The 19523-nt window shown below is 41.6% G+C and overlaps 1 protein-coding gene across 1 annotated transcript in view; it reads left to right on the plus strand.

Annotated features, from left to right (window-relative positions):
- The first annotated feature begins 6288 nt into the window (after positions 1–6288).
- The window catches only part of hdac4 (histone deacetylase 4), a 130379-nt gene continuing 117144 nt past the window's right edge, over positions 6289–19523 (plus strand). Inside the window, exon 1 of the mRNA XM_030111416.1 lies at positions 6289–6397. The gene's annotated coding sequence lies outside the window, so the exon portion shown is untranslated. The remainder of the gene's footprint in view (positions 6398–19523) is intronic.

The following is a 19523-nucleotide window of genomic DNA, read 5'->3' on the forward strand; positions in this document are numbered from 1 at the left end:
AGTGCTGACCTTTCCACCTTTCTTCCTTGGGATCATAACTATGTGGGTTATCAGGGAGGTGTGTCACGCTGTGAGGACAAGTTTGTTTCTTTTTCATGTCACAGTCAATCGGTTCCTCTCAGTGGCCGCTCTGCTGCATATCACAAACAGCATAAATGAATCTTAACCTGTATAGACTCTTTCTTTTTGTAAATGTATTCAGAATTAATTCTAGCTTATCAGTCAGTGATGGTTGAGCATCAAAGGGGAGCACACTGCAGAGCGGAGAACACAGAATATGCTCGTCGGTGGTTAAATGCGGATCGGAGAGTTTAGTGAGTACATTTCTCACCCTTCAGTCTCATTGCAGTCTGTTGTGAAGTTATTAAGTTGAGTGGGTGGTTGGAAGACTGTCATGTTGCAAAGCCGCAGTAACATTTTGCTCAGGGACAGTCTCACTGTCTCACAGAAACTGTGAAGCTAAAAGCGGGCAGATTTTCCAAAGAGACAGGCTTTCACTGTTATTGTTCTGATTTCTGGTTCACATCTTAATTTGAACTGAAATGAGCTTGAAAAATCAAAATGGTGTATTTTTAATTGCACAGGATTTCAGAAAAAATGTGAAGGGCATGGTTCAACTTGTTCTGAGGAATTCTTTTGTCTTTCTAATAGTTACACATTTGGGAAGATTTGGATCTCATTTGACTTGATATCACTTGAGCCTAAATGTAAATGGAGAGAGCTCGACACTGAACTACACTGAACATCACTTGCTCCAGTGATTTAGGTCCACCATCGTTCATCAAGAGTGTTTCCAATAACAAGCTGCTCTGTGGCCTCAGATGTGGATGAATCTGCACACACTGTGCATCTTTCCAAACTATGTAATTCATAGAAAACATGGTTTGATGGATGGATGCGTATGCTCACATACTTGTCCTCTTTCACCATTTAAATCAATTCACAAATTCAGGCTTCTACATCCTGTCAGCACAATGCAGGCCTCACGCCAGAAGGAATCATTAAAGTGTGTTTCACATGTTAGAACGAAGATTGGAATGATTGCAGAAGTAAAATTCGTTCCTTGAACATCTGTTAAAACCTTGTTTTGGTATTTCAAGTAGTTTGCATGGAGCATATCAGTATACATTTTATGGAGTTGTGGTGTTTTATGTTAGAACAGGAATACACTGATAACATTATCCTTGTCATTTAATGGAATTACATGTTAGCCACATTGGCTTTGTTCGTAGCAGAAGCATGTGGATGTGTCCCATTCTGCAGTTGCTCGGATGAGTTTTCGAGCAATACTTATTATGTTGTCAGTGTGGAGAGTGGCCGGGTTGAGATGTCCCATCTATGCTCAAATCAGCTTTTCTTTTTTCACTAATGCCGACAGGCCTATTTGAGTGGATGCTTATTATGTTGTCAGTGGGTTTTTTTTTTTTTTTTTTTGGTCCATGAACAGCTCCAGTGGTCTTAGTTCTTCCATTTCTTTTAAGATGAGCTCACTCCCTTAAAGCTGGAGCATCGGTGTTTATATAATCCCGATCTTGGTGTTTCTACATGCGCGGCAGCATCAGGTGTTCCTTCGATCCTTACCGCAATATCGCTCACTGTTTGCCAAAGCTTATATCAGTGGCTACTGTATTCTGCCGTATGTCAAAGGAGATGTATTACACACAAATCTCACAAGTCTGTACAAGTGTCCTCCTATTGTCTGCCCTCTGCTTTCATCTTCCACAAAGCGCTCTGTATTCTCCAGATCCTTAAAAAGGAAATAGTCGTCACAGGGTCTGCTTTGACGGTGAAAAGAAAGAAAGAAAAAAAAAACAACTTTATTATCTTCTGCCCACTTCCTTTATTGAGCTTCAGACTGTTTGGATAATCAGCTGTTGAATGAGTGGAGGGAGGATTGAGTCACTCTGCGTCCGCTGCGTTTCTCCACCTAGTTAAACCTGTTTTCACTCATGCTGTGTCGTCTTCTGTTTGGAAGCCGTCACTTGTTGGTGATGTCTGTGCTGCTATTTTAAGAACTCTTCATTTAACGTAAAATTGTTTGTTTTTTTTCATCGATGGAAAGACTTGACATTCCCGTTCGTGATAATTCTATATTTTCATACAATGGGAGACGTCTACAATACATTCAATGATATGTGGCATAATTTTAGTGTAAGAGCGAGGTAATAAAACACACTGGTTCTCTTTAAAATAATGGGGAACCAGGGCGTCACTGAGTTGCCTGGGGATTTTTTTTTAATCGTTGAGTTAAAACATTAAGCTCTCCATTGTTAAACAGTCAATCTCACACATCCACCCACATTTGTCTGCTATGTTATTGCTGTTCTTGCTGTTTCTTTTCTTCTGATGGCAACAGTCGTCCACAGCTGCACACCTCAGTCACTGTGGGGAGGCTTGTTTGTTTTCTGCTGCAGAAACACACAATAATACATCTCAGGAGTTTGGTTGGAATTTCTCTTATTTTAGATTTTCTTCTACAGACATTTTTTTTAATATTGATTCAAAAAGAAAGTGTTTTATGGAGGAAAAATAAAAACCTCTTGCACCACACATGCTTTGTCTCACACGGCATCATATATACTTTATTATGAACTACTCAATTAAATGTCTGTTAACAGCAGTTTGGAACCATAAGTAGGTTTTAAGAAATCAAGATGAGACAAGAGACTCTGATTATCCCAGATGGAGACATTTTGCAATCAGAGCAGCTCCACGTTGCACAAATATAAGAGAATAAGTATATTAAATAATGATGACTTTTAGGAAAGGAAAGACAAATTTCTTTCTATAGCACCATTCAGAGACCAGGCGATTCATCACGATTTGCAAGGAAATAAAGGAAAAACATTAAAACAAAGCGATAAAGAAAGGCATAAAAAGGAGAATAAAGTTAAAAATCTAATGCTTAATAGGAAACCTGGGCAAAGTATATTTTTTAAATGATTTCGAATAAGTGCGTGTGTCAGCAGTCCTCAGGTGTTCAGGAAGTTTGTTCCACAGGTGAGGAGTGGAGGAAGTAAAGCTGTTTCATCTTGTTTCTTCTGACTCTGAAACACTTGATGCTTCATTTTGTATAAGAAAATTGTAAATATAGTCAGACCTTTAAATATTTTGTATTTTTTGAATATTTTGCAAATTTCCAACAATAAACATTTACAATAAGCATAAGCACCAATATTTCCAACATATAATGAAACTGGAGACTTCTATTGAGAAATATGCTTAATATTTACAGTGATTAACAGGCGCAGAGTCTCATTCGGCTGGACTGGTGGTAAAGGGGACAGATCATTCCAGGACGGGGCTTCCTTCCTCCTGACCCTCACCCAAAGCGTCCACGCCCCTCCAAAGCATAATGGTTGCTTCTCGGGAAACTTTCTGCACGTCAAACATCTTCTCCAGTCAGTCCGAGACATTTTTTAGAAACGATGACCCACATAAAGCATCAGATAAAGCTTCTGGTTTCATCACTTGTGCAGATAGCTGTGGTTTTTTGGCTCCTATCATGTTCTTTAAACACTTTAAAGCAACTGCTTATCGGTCACCCAACCTCCAGCCCGAAAGCTTAAAATAGTTTAGCTCAAGAAAATGCTAAATTTTCACATTTTGCACATTAGCTAGAAGTCAGAACTACCTAACAGTGCACCATGCCTGCACTGTTTTGATGTTGTTACAGCATCAGTGTGTGTGTGTGTGTGTGTGTGTGTGTATGTAGGATATAACTATCAGTAATGATTTGTGCACTTGAGAGTCTCCCTCTCAAGTATCGGACTCATAAGTGTGGTCAGTGTCGGGGTGAGGAGGTTAATGTGCATGCAGTCATAAACTCTATTATGCATGATCGTCGAAGACCGTGCGCGAGAGGAGAGCCCAGGAAGGGTGGAGCTCATGAGGCTCGTCATTAAAACTTTAATGAAGCTGATGCATTTGGAAAAAATGTAGGAGGAATTTATGGCAGGATGGTAAAGGTGTGCTTAAAAAGTTGAGATCCGATTAAGGTGGAGGTCAAGTTAAGTGTTGGAATTCAGTTTGGAGTCAATCTGCAGGAAGTTCATGCAGCAACCCCGCAAAGTATGCACCCTTGTCTCACACACTCGGTTGTAAAACAAAGGGTCCGTGGGCCTAAACCGGCAAACAAGAGGCTCCAATCTGATCTCCCAGGCAAATGATAAAATTTTCAATAAGAAATTTTTGTTTTTTTTTTATTTTCCTGCACATAAGAGAACACAGCGCAACACTGAGACACAAGGTGGGATATCAGTAATGCTGCCACCAAAGACAGCAAACCGTCGTCGGCCTCTAAGTCATGCTGCCAGGGTGAGTTTGTAAAAATATTTTCATGATGCAACAGTTTTCTGGGGCATTTCATTGTATTTTGGAATGTATTTGCATCAGAATACATTATAAAAAAATTGTTTTATTTTAGTCAGTTTAGTCGATTAGTCATTTATAGGAGTAATTCTTTGGTTTTGTGAAAATATACGCTTCGTTGTCACGTTTATTGTGCGCCACGACAAAGAGAAACTTTAAAGGATAAACTTAAAGGCTGCTATTTTACTATTTTACCAGTCCAGCAGCATTTAGACAGAATGTGCCCCGCAAACTGAAATGTGTTTGACACCACTGAGCTAAGGTTTGGTGGTTATCTGTGGTTTGGGGCAGCAGTGAAGGGTCCCCTTGAACTCAACTATTTATTTGTACTTTGAATTGAAAAAAAATCTTAGATACGTTGCATTTTTTTAGTGATTTAAACAACAAAAAAACTGTATTTGATCACTTGAATACTGAATTAGCAGTTTTAATATAAAAATGAGTGTATGTGTGTGTGTGTGTGTGTGTGTGTGTGTGTGTGTGTGTGTGTGTGTGTGTGTGTGTGTGTGTGTGTGTGTGTCCGGATGAAGGCAACCTGGAAATGTAAGTATTTCTGAATGAGTAGAGAAAGTTTGTGAACCACTAATCTTTCTGGCACTGGCATGCATTTCTAGGCATCGGGGCTGTCAATCAGAGCTGCCCGGCTCCAGACGTCTGAGCACACAGCCATGGTCTGGACTTTGGGAACTTGTTTTTGTCTGATGCACGATGTGTCAGTGTGTACAAATAACTTCCACTATAAATCATGCAGAACTCATCCAGGGCAGCCGTGATGCCCCACAGGTTGGAAACTACTCATGATGAAACCACTCAGGAAGAGGTTAGAATGACTACTACTCCTCAATCACTGGGACCTACCGGTAAAGCTTTATATTTGAAGCAATAAATTAACTCACATATTTGAAGGCAATCATTTGATGAATTTGTAAAATGACATGCTAAATAGATGAAGAAAGCTGAATAATTTTATTTATTTGAGTTAACTATTCTCCTTCAGTGGGTGAACTCTCAGCTGTGCAGCCATCGCAAAGCCTCATGTCCTTGTGAACACGTGCGTCATGTAACTAGGGCTGCCTCTCCCAGGTGGAACACCTACTGTCGATATATGTGTCTGCACATAAGTATTATACCAGCCATTGAGTGTGGCATGTTGACGCATGTCCTCTGCGGCTCTGGAAAAAAAAATGGTTGCCTGGGAGTCCCGAACAGAAAAGGAAGAAGGTGAGGCCTTGTGACGGGGAAGAGTGAGGTGTAGTGTCTGGTCACGGACAGCTGCTGGTCTCTGGCAGGAAAAAAGGTCTCGGAACACAGGGCGTGTGCTCAAAATTTCTCAGAAAAACACTGATTCATAAATACCCATACATTTGAATTAGGGTTAGTGCATGAGTCTGTTGTTTTTGTTTTTTCTCCAATACTTTATATATATATATATATATATATATATATATATATATATATATATATATATATATATACACACACACACACACACACACACACACACACACACACACACACACACACATATATATATATATATATATATATATATATATATATATATATATATATATATATATATATATATATATATATATATTTCCGGTTTTAGCTGGCTTTACATTCTTAAAGTGCAGAAACGTCCTTCAGCATGTAGTTCATTTCAGCACTGATTTTCAGAAGCAGTTGGAGAAACACCAACATTAAAAATCTCTGCCAGGATGTCAAAACGTGAGTGAATGGGATGTCATAAGCCACAGGTAAACAGTGCACACCTGGGCGGTGTGTGTGTGTGATTGTGTGTGAGTGTGTGTGCGTGTGTCCTCCCAGCTGTCAATCACCGCCGGCCGCAGACCACGCCCCCTACAGGGAACTACAGGCGGCTGTCCGACACGTGATTAATTCAGTATGGCGGAGTTTGTTGGCTCGGTGGTGCTTCGCCCCCGTCCTGAGAGCCCGCACTGTGGATGCTACCGGAGAGTGGGAGGAAATCTGGCGACGGTGCGCCGCAGGGTGCTCGAACCAGGTAGCGTCTCCTTTGCGTCTTTTGTCGCAGACCCCGCTGTTTGGGGAAACGAAAGAAAAAAAGAAAGTTGCCAGTGTTTATGTTCCGTGCTGTTGCGCTCGCGCTCCCTGTGCCTCTGCTCTGCCTTGCTTTACTTTCCCCTTCATAAACACTCACGGCGCTCTGCAGCCAGGAGGAGGGAAGCGTGAAATAAAATTTAAAAGAAGTTGCGCAATCCTTGGATTGAAGTGTTCGAGCAGTTTGGAGCGGATTTACCGAAAACAAGCCGCCGAGTATTGTGCAACAACTTTCGCTGCTCGATTGAGACATGACAGATACATTGTTTCCTAAATGTTGGGAAGTAGATTAGAAGAGAAACTCTCAGCTCTGTGCGCTGATTTTCGACTGGGACCGAGGAGTAGGATCCCCTGCCAGATGTAGGGAGGGATTTTTTTTTTGTTTTTTGTCACCTTGTTTAAGTTGTGAACCACAGTTGCACCCAAAACTTGGCTCATTCAGAAGTAGAAACCGACGCGCATTGGCGCACGGAGCGCCAGGTAGGTCTGCGCTCGTTTGCGTCATTTTACGCACGGCTGGATGTGTGCGAGGTGTTTGCGTGTGATGTGCTGAGGTTGGACCGCCGCTGCCGCAGCTTTGGGTGTAAACTTGTGTCTTCTTGAAGTGTAAACACGGGAGAGAGCAGCAGCAGCAGCGGGGTTGTCTGGGCTTCGCTCTCTCTCTCTCTCTCTCCCTTTAGTGGAAACTATTCCCTCTGCATTACAAGCTCCAGGGGACTGCTGGCTGGCACATGCTGGTAAACTCCAGGCCCCACAGGAACAAGGTCAGAGCGGCCTTCTGGAAAAGAGAAAAGGCCCTCGGAGTTCCTCTGAAGCATGAGTTCAGCACAATAAGGGAAATGAGTAGTCTTGTAGCACAAGAGACACAACATCATGTTAAAGAAGATAAATACATCCCTGAATCAGTAACCAATGTCAAACCATAATGAGACACTTTCGCAAATCTGAAGAGAACCTTATAAACTGCGTGGAACTGTGTGTGTTGTCTACTTTTTTTTTATTCTTTTGTGTTTACATATTTACACCACTGGAGCAAGATGATATTTCTGTTCTGCTGTGTGTCTTGCATATGCAGCAGTAATTGACAAAACTCACTTTGACTTGAGTTTGGAAGCGTTCGCCTGAGTGTGACTGTTGGAAAACAAAACAATTTCAGTTCAGAATTCCATAATAATGTTTTCACTTTGTGAGGTCCTCTCACGTTCCAGATTGACTCCTCTGACAGGCCAAACAGGCCACGTCACTGACACCCCTGCTTTACCCACTCAGGCCCGTAGCAGCTAATCTAAATAATGAATCTGCTTTTGAAGAAAAACACAGTCAACATGTTTAGATTTTCTATTTATAATCAGTATTGAAATTGTGTGGACGGCATGCAGAAATCATTAAGCTCAAATGCATGTGTTTGGACGGTGAGAGCACAACATGAGGAAAATGTATAGGCATAGGGAGAACATGCAAACTCCACACAGAAAGAGCCCCCGGTCTTTTTTGAATACCACTGACCTGAAGTTAGGACCAGTCTCCAGGACGCCGGTGTGGCATGAAGCAGCAGCAGCATGGGTTTGTTCTGGCTCAGTGAAACATGGAGGGAGGCAGAGCGCCACAGACTTTTGTCCTTGTGTGAGGATTAAATTTTAAGTATTGTTAGTTTTTTTTTAACTTTCAGAAACCTGCTGAGTCAGACTAAAGTAAACATGGTAACCTGTCTGCAGACTAAGCTTTATCTCATTTGTATCATGTTAATTTGTTGAGCGAAGACATGTCATTCAAAGGAAATGCTCAGGACGAAATTGCCAGTTGATTAGTGCAAAATCGAGGTAATATTAGAAAGTGACGTGTATTAATAATGTGTCTCTAAAACACATGTTTCCATCAGTTTTGAAACTCTTCCCTGGCGTCCACCCAGCCATCGATCTATCGTCAGAATTTCCTCAAAGACTAAAAACTGATCATGACATAAAACTTTTAGGCTCTTAAATCTCCATTTAGCTTAAAGGAAATTTAAAAAATGCACTCGTTGGAGCACATCCAGTATTTTCTAAAAATATTGTTGCTGATGGCGTCGAGTCAAGGTGTGCCAAGGTTACTGAAGTTGCATAAACACCAAACACTGACTTAATGAAGCGGCAAGAGGCGATGCTTTCAGCGGTTTGCTCTGCAAAATAGTTCTCATGTTTTTCGGTCAGCATTGTGTGCGCCCACCTCCAAATTCCCACTTCACTGATTTGATTGGTTTATGTCTACGTTTACTGTGTAGCATGAGGGCGTACGAGCCGATCGGAGACGGAGTAGCGCAGGTCATGACGTCATGACGAGGAAAGTATTGCCAACTGCTGAATTTTGCTGAAATTATGAGACAGTGGGAAAAAAAAAAAGTGTGAACAAACTGCTTTAAAAGAAGGCAGTAATTGAGCGTATACTCATTTCTCCGGGAAGCACTGCGCCACTGGAGGGACCAATGCAGAAAATATACAGTTATAACAAGTATGAGTAGAAATCATTATTTTATTCTCAAGACCGCTGTAAATTCGTAATTGCGAGGCGATGCCGCAGTACAGCTTCTATAGTGCTATAAAAACATCTAATCAGTGTTTTTGTGAAGCCACAGATGGAAAACTGAGGGTCATAAAGCTATGCGTTAGTGGAGTGATGCCTAGTGTGTCGACTGTGCTGTTGAAACGTGTCAGGAAGGGCGGCCGGTCCGAGATCTCTCCTCCTCTCAGGTACAAACCGCAGTGCAGGTACGCTCGGAATCAGTCGACCAAGACTTCACTGAGGTATTTCTCGTGTTGCATGGTTATTGCAGAAGTCCCCGTGTGGCCAAGTGTCTGTGACGTCCCGCGCAAAACCGTAAAAACAGCGTGGTGACAATATGACAGGGGTGGCGTTTCGGTGTCTCCGCCAGTTTCCATGGCAACCGTTGACGGCTTTCCAACGTGGCCTGCGGTTGCTGTTTGTTACAGCAGATGTTTGAAAGTGAAAGTGAGGGAAAACATGGAGTAGCACGGCCAGAGGACGTCCTGCGTCCAGCTCGGCTCTGAGTGGACGTTCGGTACCAAACTCACAGAGCTTGGTTTAACCGAAATGCCAGCAAGTAGTTACACTGTTGATGGTCAGTCTTATTGATTTTCAAAGATGTTTTTTGGGCGTGTTTGATCCAAAAAGGTTAATCCTCACTCACATCTAGACAGAAAATAAAAGCCTGTCATTTTCATTTATATGTAGGATGTTTTGACCTTTTGTTTACAAAGTAGCTCAGAAGATGTAGAAGTGTGGGAGCCTCTGGTCTGGAGGTGCACCGAAGTATGACATGGGAAAAAGTGGATTATTGACCTTTTCCAATAAATGGATTCGTTACATCGTAAGCAAAGCTGCTTTAAGAAATATTCTGATTGAGAGTTTATCTCTGCGCTGATCACAGTTCCTGCTGTATTTCACAATCACAAATCGAGGGAGGCGCTCACATGACTCGGCCGTGTTCTCTCCTCACCGCAGGAGTTGTTGCTGTTATAAATATGTAAATCACTTTATTGTTTCCTGTCTGGTGGTGAAGCTATTTCTGGAATGTGCAGCGTGTCCCTCAGCAGAGCTGCGTTTTGGTCTTCATGAACCTCGGATGACTTGCTGGATGATTTCTCTTGTTATGATTGATAAAATGTCCATAAAATGACAGTAGCATTGTTGATGTATAGATGTTTGTGCACATTTGTGAGTATCAGCTCTTGAGATGTTTGAATGCCCACAGAAAATGTTATTCAATCACTGTTTTGGTTGTGGTATTGACTTTATAACCCAGAGATTAAACTTTTCTTCCAGATTATTTTGGATCTTTGAATTGATGTGTTCAGTTTAGATGTTGCAGAGTTAATTTTTTTAAAACTGAAGTTTATCAATTATTTAAAAAGAAAAAAAAACTGCTTAGTTTTGTATTGGGTCGTTGGATTTATGTTCATAGTTTATATATTCACTCCTGAGTGCAGCACTTGCTTTAGTACGTTATCGTATGAGGTCTTTTTTTCCGTTTGTTGCAGTGGCCTCTTTCCAAGCTATCGAGCTCTTTGTGTTTTTTTTGAACACTGACATTAAAATGAGAGGATTAAAAGTGAAGTGCCTTCAGATTAACAGGTGGTGGCATTAATTCTCTCTGGGCTGTGAGAAACCACAGAAGAAGACGTGCTAGTCCCTGTGAGCAGATGTCTGTAGAGGAGGAGCCCCAGTCACACCTTCGACTGGTGGAAAACGGTTTGGAAACAGTGATGAAAACTTGACTCTTGTTGCTTTAATCCAGCTGTTTTCATGCAGATGAATGGAAGCGGTGATGCAGAGTGACTGCGGTCAGGCCACGGGTTATGTAATGATTGTGACAAACCTCGTTCATCTCTTTTTTTTTTTTTTCTTTTACTCAGGCTTTATATGTCATTTAATCTCATGCACAAACTTTCCTCTTACTGTGTTACCGCAGCTCGTGACTGATTAATTTTCCCTCTTTACTGCTTATGAAGTTTGCGTCTCCTGATCTCATTAATAAGCTCATTTAGCGAAGTTTCTCTGTGCTCTGTCACATCGCAGGTCTGACTTTCCAGCTTACTCCTATTTATTTAGCCTGGAGCTGGCGCGCGGTATGTTTGTTTGTTTGTTTGTGGACATTTTGTGGATGTTGTCACACTAATGGAATGTAATGGGGGTCTATTAATGCCTCTGTTGTGTCTGGGGACAAATAAGGTGACAGGAGCCTGTAATGCACAGACACATTTACCCAGCAGGAATTCGTTTGGCAGGGATTTCCCTTCAGCTCGGAGCTGCCCAGCATATTACTGCATCTTTGTTTCCGCTCGTTCTTGTGATTGCACACGTTGTGAGAAGAGACACTAATATGGTCTGAATGACACTAGAAGGAATCCGTAAACCAATTACGGTGACATGCACATTCATCGGTTTGAATCGTCTTTCATCCGTTGGGTTATTTTAACATTCAAGGCAAAGGTGAGGTCCATCTTTGCACAGTTACTTCACTTGTCATTCTTGCCGTTGTGCAAGTTACTGAAGGAAGGGAAGCTGGATATTGGCCAAAGAAGCAGTAAAAGTAGACAAGAAGAAGATTCAGAGCAGTTAAAGGGACTCAGAGCTTTTAATGGGCAACTATACAGAAGCTCTCAGCCTCGACTGATGTGATTTGAGGCTCGATGAATCCCTGTGTTGATCCTTGTGGCCGCCCAATGAGTTCATGGCTGTGAATCATTCTCTCACATTCAGCCCCCTTATACCCCGTTGTGCCTCACAACTTGAATAATAAACCCATTTTAGCTCCTTTGTGCTCTGCCAGGACCTTGTCCTGACTTTGAACCCGCCCCGGCTCGTTCAAATCAGTCAGCAAGTGGCTGGCAATTTGAGGTAAGGCCATCCTCGTCCGTGTTTATGTCGAGGACGTTACAGTGAGTCGGCCTGTCGGCGGAGGAGGCAGTGCCGGGGACGAGCTGCGGTGCCTGCGGTGCGTCGGCACACTCAACCAGCAGGACTGTAAAAAACCGGCTTACCCCCTTCCCGACCACATCATCTCACTCAAACCGGGCGCAGTGATCCCCTGGCATGCCGCATTTTGTTTCAAACAAATGCTTCGAATGTAAAATACCCTCATGTTGATAGTTAAGGTTTTTTTTTCTTTTTTTCCCAGCAACTCAAAACTAATTTAAACTTTACTTTCTGTTCGTGCCAGCAGGTGGTGGTTCGTTTAGCAGGAATGCGCTTATACTTAAAGCAGCACTCTATGTCTATTATGTCTGTTTAATTCTTTTAGAGTTTAAAATTTCTGTTTTCAGGACTGTTTTTGCTCAAATGTATCTGCCGTACCTTTTCTGCATTGTCAGCTAAGACAAACATTTATATCATTCAGAGAATGAACTTCGGGTTTCTGGAGGAATACGTCTTCATAAAATCTGCACAGATCATCACCACAACAGGTTGATAGAGCTCATATACATCGCATATCTGTCTGTCGGACGGTTAAAAAGTCAACTTGGAGCGATAACTCTGTACCTGAAGAGGTCGAAACACAAACGATCATCAGTCCCGTTGTGGCCGGACCTCGGTTTCCCCCGGCTGGATTGGTTCATGAGTTTGTGCAAGAGCTCAGAAGACTTCACTTGTTCATTTTTGTCTAAACTTAAAGAACGTCATGACAAATGTCACTTCCTCAATGAATACATAAGATCTAAGCAGGAAAACTGTCACATTACTGATTTCCTTTGTCTGTTGTTAGAAGGTATTTTTGTCTGTTTCTTTAAATTTATTTGGTCTTTAATTCCAGTTTCTCCTACTGAGAGTTGAGTTTTGATTCCTTTCATGGAATCACATGGTGAAAGTTACTTCTTGGCATCTGGCTGCAGAATAGAAAGGTCAAAAGACAGCTTTATGTCCATGTTTGAACCCTGGGTTGGCGTTCAGGACTCCTGAAACGTTTATTGTGCAGTATGTTGGAGCATGAGGTCGAGCGTCATCACTTTTTTTTTGAAGAGCTTGATATTAGTCGGCGGTCTGATCATGTGGAAGCAGCTTCACGCTTTCGTTTGCACAGCAATCATCAAAAACCCAATGTCTCTGAGGAGAGAGTGCTACAAAGCCAGCTTTTACTTGGAAAAAGCAATAAAACTCCCGGCACAGAAAGGAAAGTTTCATAAATGTAATTGGTGATGTAAATGTGTGGAGCTGTGAGAAAGGTGCAAAAATACATTAGTGTGAGAACAAGAGTGACCGTGAAGGAGTGCATGTATAAAAAGTGGAGTGGGCTGCAGGGTTTGATGAAGACTGCTTGAAAAGGTGCTGCTTTCTGCTTTTCTTCTTAGAATAGAGAAATGTTTTGTTGCAACATTAAAATCACATGAAGATTAAATGACTCATTAATAACAGGCTGATAATCAGGTTGGTTATGTTTTTTGGCAAGAGGATGGTCTATAAGGCAGTGAACATTGTGAAAGGAAAAAAAAAAACCCTGTGAATCCCTTTGGTTGTCAACTGTTCACGACGATCTCATTAAGTTATAAATTTGTTTTTTTTTTAACCTGATTATTCCACGACTTGCATGTATTTTAAAGCAGACAGGGAAGGACTGAAGGCATTATTGTGGTGTTTTACATTACAGGATGCCAAAACTTGTAATCACCAACCTCGCATTCCTCTCCAGAAAGTGCCCACTCCACTTTCAAAGCGAATCGCAGCGCTTTCCAGATTTCTCCCACCGACTTAAATTACACATTTGAACTCGGACATGTCGAGCTTGAGCTCACCAGAGAAATTCACCTCTCTTGCATCACTTTCATGGGTATGAAAACACAGTTCAGACAGATTTAACAGACTCAAACCATTACCGGGAAATGCCAAATTAGGTAGTTGTTGATAAGGAAGCATTACCTTTCATGCTCAGGTTATCTGTCTGCCACATCTGGTTTTTGCAAGGACAGAGTACTGTAGAACTGCTAAATGAAGAGTCTGTCTCTTTAGAGATAAGACTTTTTGAACTTCTATGCTGCCAGCAAACACTTTGGAGAGGTTGTTGAGTTTTCTTCAGATATTTGTTGTTTGCATTCAGCCCAGTTATGCATGTCTGCATAGTTTTCTTCAACATCTAACTCAAGTGTTTTCTGAAAAACTGAATAAGTGGAGGAACAAAAAAAAAAAAAAACTTGAAGGCATTTTCTGTAAAACTTGAGGGTTTTGAGCGATGGAGCGTTTTTAGAAGTCTTGACATTGACACCGGGGAATATTTGTTTTTAACTACTGTTGTGGTGGGAAGGACATCCAGAGTAAAAAGTAGTCAAGTCTACAAAATTACTAAACGTAACAGCTTATCTTTAAAATATTGGTCCCTATGAATTTTCTTTATTGATTGACCCACTGGGTAAAAATCATTACCTTCACTTCCATCAAAAGCATGCCTTTTTTTTTCCAGCACATGTAACCTACAGCAGTCCAGGAGCAAAGTTTGTACATTTCAACAGCAATACAGAGTTGATGAACCTCTATCATCAAATTCAGATTGTTGGGTCAAAATTTGGCTTAAGCAACAGGAAAATCTTGATCAATACACTTCAGACTGCTGGTGTTGTAATTTTCACTGAAAAGTTCAGTCTGTGTTCTTGTGGTTGTTTTCAGAGTGCATGAGAATTCCCCATGTCAGGACTCAGATTCCCAATTCTACAATCACCACATCTTAGTTGGGTTGCAGTGCAGCAGGAAATTCACATCATCAAGTAAAGCCTCAGAGGAATCAGTCCTGTACCTTAATACGTCAGTGTCCACAAGAATGAAAGAGACTCTGGAGGCAAATTTTTTTGATCTGTTGCACTTAATGTTTCATGTTGGTCGGGGATGTTGCTGATAACGGTCGGTCATACAAAGTTGCCATTCTGGTAGCCCTTGACTTTCTCGTTTCGGCTGCCCAGGAGCACCTTCGCGCCCTCATCCATGCCGTATCAAACGAATGCACAATCTGAAACAATAAAAAAAGTCATGTTCCTCATTTCTCTTATCTTCAAAGTAATTTTAGGACATTTTTCACGCACCGCTTCAGGATTGGTTGCTAATATGTTGCAACACATTCCTCTGTTGTTTGATTTTGATAGTCTAATCTATAATCACGCACAGACGTGTGTATTATTGGCATATTAAGTGTTGATACGAGCAGCTGTCTGGTGGCGCGCAGAACACTTGGAGCTGTGCACCGACAAGAAAAACGATCCCGCTTTGCCACTTGATACTGCTCGTCCTTGTTTGTCGTCTTGTCACCGTTTAGCCAACAGCTGATTCATTTGACGTCCTGCAGCCGTGGCTGACCTTGTTCCTCCGAGAACAAGCAGCAGAGAATATTGCGTTACCGCAGGCGTATTAATGCAGGGTAACCTGCTCACTTGTTCCCCTCTGCCTTGCATGGCCTGTGATCAATTTTCTCCAAAGTTACAAGTATAATATTACCTTTAAATCCCCTCCTATAAAAAATTTAAACCGGAAAAGATGATTTCAGTTTGGAGTCATGCTCTCAGCTGAGGCAGCAACAGTTGGACACAGTGTGATCTCGTCTTGTTGCAGGAGCAGTTATATATGCAACTTTTTTTTAATTCGAGTTTCGATATTGACTTGAGAAAGATAACGCCACGTACCTGAACTATTTTTGCCAACACCAGAGACAAATGAGGAACAAATCAATCTGTGGCATACGAGCGATGCTGATAATCTCATTCGCCACATGAATAATTTATGGTCAATTAGAGCTGAAAGGCCGACGCAGTCTTCATGGAACAAGTGCGTTTTCAATGATTCATTTCATGAGCTATGCAAGGGGCTTTCTTAATTGTTGTTTACTGCTCACTATCTGACCACATGTTATTTTTATGCCACCGTGATTACTCCCGGCAGTGCTTGGAGTGCTTGGGAAATGAAGTCCATTAAGGCGCCCGGAGAGCTGTTTTCCTGTCGAGCGCCATGAAATGATTTCAGACTCAAACTTGACTTGCAGTAGAACAATAAATCTCATCCAATCATCAGTGTCAGCAGGTAGAAATGACTCAAATGATTTATTAGAGATACAGTCGCCTCCAAAGGTATTAGAACGGAAGAGTCGATTCCTTTATTATTGTCTTTCAACTGAAAACATTTCAATTTAAGTTGAAAAGATGAATTTTTGACGAAAGTTTAGAATTTCATCCTTTGCTTCCTGATATTTATGTCAACATGTGGGAAACAATATATTCGAATTTACAAAGAAGTAAAGAGGTCAGTCACAAAAGTTCTGGAACAGTCTTATGGACTGATGAGACCAATATTCATCTCCACCAACAGGATGGAAATCATCTGTGATGCATGGTGGAGGTAACATCATGGCTCAGGCTTCCATAGCTGCTTTTGGAATGGGCTCATTAATATTTATTGATCACACAACCGATGTTAGAAGAAAAATACAGAATCATTTTGCCTGCCAAGTTTACAGAGAAATCCATCTGTGCAAAGCAATACAATGAAGTTTATCATGTTCATTTTTATTATTATTATTATTATTTTTTTTTTTGCGCAGTGGCACAGTGATTACTGCTCTTGCCTCAAAACAAGGTCCTGGGTTCAAATGCCGGCTGGGGCCTTTTCTGTGTGGAGTTTGCATGTTCTCCCCATATGTACATGGTTCCCTCCAGCTAAACCAACATTATCTTCAGTGAGTCACTAAAACAAAGGAATTCGCTTTGCTGTTCCAATGCTTTTGGAGGGGAATACACATACTGCTGTTGTACACAGGTTGTTTTAAGTGAAAGAAAATTAAAAAAAAAAAAAAAAAGATGAAATCACATGTAAGTAGAGTTGTCAAAAATATCAATAACTTGATACTAAGTCCATTCTGAAGCTGGCATTGAGCAGCAATATTCAGTTCCTGTTGTATCGATGCTTTATTTTAGTATTGTGACAACACTGGGAGTGTCATTGCAACCTCTGCTGCTGATCACACTCTTGTTTTTCAGTCTCCGGCATCGGTTAAAGAGCATTTTAGGGTTTCCCTTGCAGCTGTGTGCTATGTGTGTGTCATGAAGAGGGAAAGTGAAAGGGATGACATGCCGGAGGTCATTGGTGACATCGTGTTTCAAGCTGTGACAGATTCCCGAGTGACGGGAGACTCCTCTGACTAAAATAGGGTGTTTGATCTGAGCCGAGCACCGCTGGCCTCTTTTTGACAGGCTGAGGGCTTTTTTTGGTGCCATATCACGCCTAAACAAATCCATCAACACATTTTGTGTCCCTTCAGCCGACTGCATGGAGAGGTGAACATCTACGCTGCTCATGCGAGCACCAGGCTGTAGGAGATACTTTGGGAGGCAGCAGTGGTCCAAAGCACCACCCGCCACTCCCTGTGAAGTACGTATAAGAATGATACCCGCTACGTCTCATTGGAGACTCTCCAAAAGTCTCCAGTGGTGCCAGAAAAAGTTACCCGATGTGTTGCTCATCACTTTTCGGAGTTCAGTTGCTAGAGGGGTGTAAATTGGTGTTAAACATAGTGACAAAGTCACTCAGTTAGCAACACTGACTTCAGTATCACCTCATTAAGACTGTGGTGATCGAGGTGGAGAAGTGGGGAAAAAAAATCCATTTACATAGGTATCACAATTTTTTTTTTTAAATACATCCAATTCTAACTTATGTTCAGAAGTTGGGTTCAGAGAAGTTTCCACTTTTGTCCAGCAGAGAGTGACAAGATTTCCACTTACCATATACATTTGTGGGGAAAAAGAAAAAAGGCTGAAGGGTTGGTGGAGGAAAAACCACCATCAACTCTTTTTAAATCAAGAGTGCATACATATTTCAGATTTTTTTGTCTTGATGGGGAAAGCTGAGCTTGACAGGTCAAAAAGTATTTGTAAACTCTTTGAAAGGCTTTTTAAAGAGGATTGAAGTTCACTTTCTGATGGCGCATGACAATTTAAAGCACCCTAGTTGTTTTTTGCAAATAATGGCAGCAGTTTACTTCACAATATCGATATTTTTTGTTAATTCTGAAAAAAAGGTTTCATTTTTCGAAAAACTGCAGCCCAGACTTTGGAAAGGGACTCAGATGTCAGATGTCCCAAATGTTTTTCCGGTTCAGATGCCATGGTGTTGCATGTTCTCTCACTGTCATGCATCTACACACTGAACACCCTTTCTCCACTATACCTATCATTCCTTCATTTTTGCCACTGGTGAAAATCCATAAAGGCTGCACCGTATGTTACTTTAAATTTCCCATGGATGGGTCGTTATATATAGTTCTTTCCTGGTAAATTATGTTTTTCCGTGAAGTTCTGTCTATCCAAGCACTTTAACTTCTTTGTTGGCGAGTCAGTTGAACAGCTTTTAAGTCCTGGGGATGGAAGCAGAGTGGGGCTGGGAGCACATCCACACGCTTCCTGCGGCCTCTGTGGGATTTCTATTGACTGATTGTAGCTCTCATTACCACTTGTTTGTGTTCAGCTCGCTTGACACCTGTTCGATGTGACAGAGGTGAGTTTCTTCTGGTTAGTGTGTGTGTATGTGTGTGTGTCTGTGTGTGTGTGTGTGTGTGCGCTAACGCACGCCCATGGTTGTTTACATACTTCTCGCAGTTTGGTTGCATAAGACCCACGCACATACAAGACAGTATGAAAATGTTCCTCCCCGCTCTGCTGGGCTGTTGACTCAGAGGTAAGACGAAGCCTTCAGGAGGCCTCTGTTTACATTTAATTTTGGCGTCCACTACAGAGATGAGCGTTTCATCGAGGCTGTGACTTCCCATGCTGACCGTGCAATCTGTGCAAGGGAAGTGATTGCAGTGAGGAGCGCTAAACCGCCTCAGAAAGTCGTGTCTTTATCGGTTGGGCTTAATAAAATGTGGAATTTTAGGTGTGGAGCCCGTGGTTTGGGATGGTTTGAGTCCACATGATTTAATTACTTTTCTTGACTGGATGAGCGCAGAGAGTCAGACAGTGTAGCGCTGACAGCTACGTAAACATGCTGCAATTTATAGTAAATCCAGATGGACACCAGTAATTTAACACTTGGTGCAGTTTCTGTCTTTCTGAAAACTTCTTTTCCTCCTCATTTTTCAAGTAACTTTAAAAAAGTGTCACTTGTAATTAATTTCCAGCAGCAGATATTTACGATCAGCCAACATATCGCGACCAATGATGGGTGAAGTGAATTAACCTGTCTGTCGCTGCACCTCTCAATAGGTGATTTATACAGTATCGTCCTAAATTTTTCATGCCAAAGGAAAATTTTGACTTTAAGTTACTTTTATTCAACAAGCAAGTTTATTTATTTTTTTGACCAGGAATGACAGACTTCCTCCTAAAGATAAGACGATGTACAAGAATAGACGGACGCGACTTTCGCAGATTTCGGCTCACGTTGACGAGTCTCACTTGAGACAGGAAGATTGAGATGCAGACAGACGGCTCTGAATATGTATTGATCGATAGTGTTGCTAAGACTTTCGTGGTGTTCCTCTTTCCTCCTGATCTGCACAGGTGTCACCTTTGGCTTCCGGCCATGTCCTCTGAGATCTTCCACAGTGCGGA

This window comes from Salarias fasciatus, chromosome 16 (assembly GCF_902148845.1).
Source record: "Salarias fasciatus chromosome 16, fSalaFa1.1, whole genome shotgun sequence".
NCBI lineage: Eukaryota > Metazoa > Chordata > Actinopteri > Blenniiformes > Blenniidae > Salarias > Salarias fasciatus.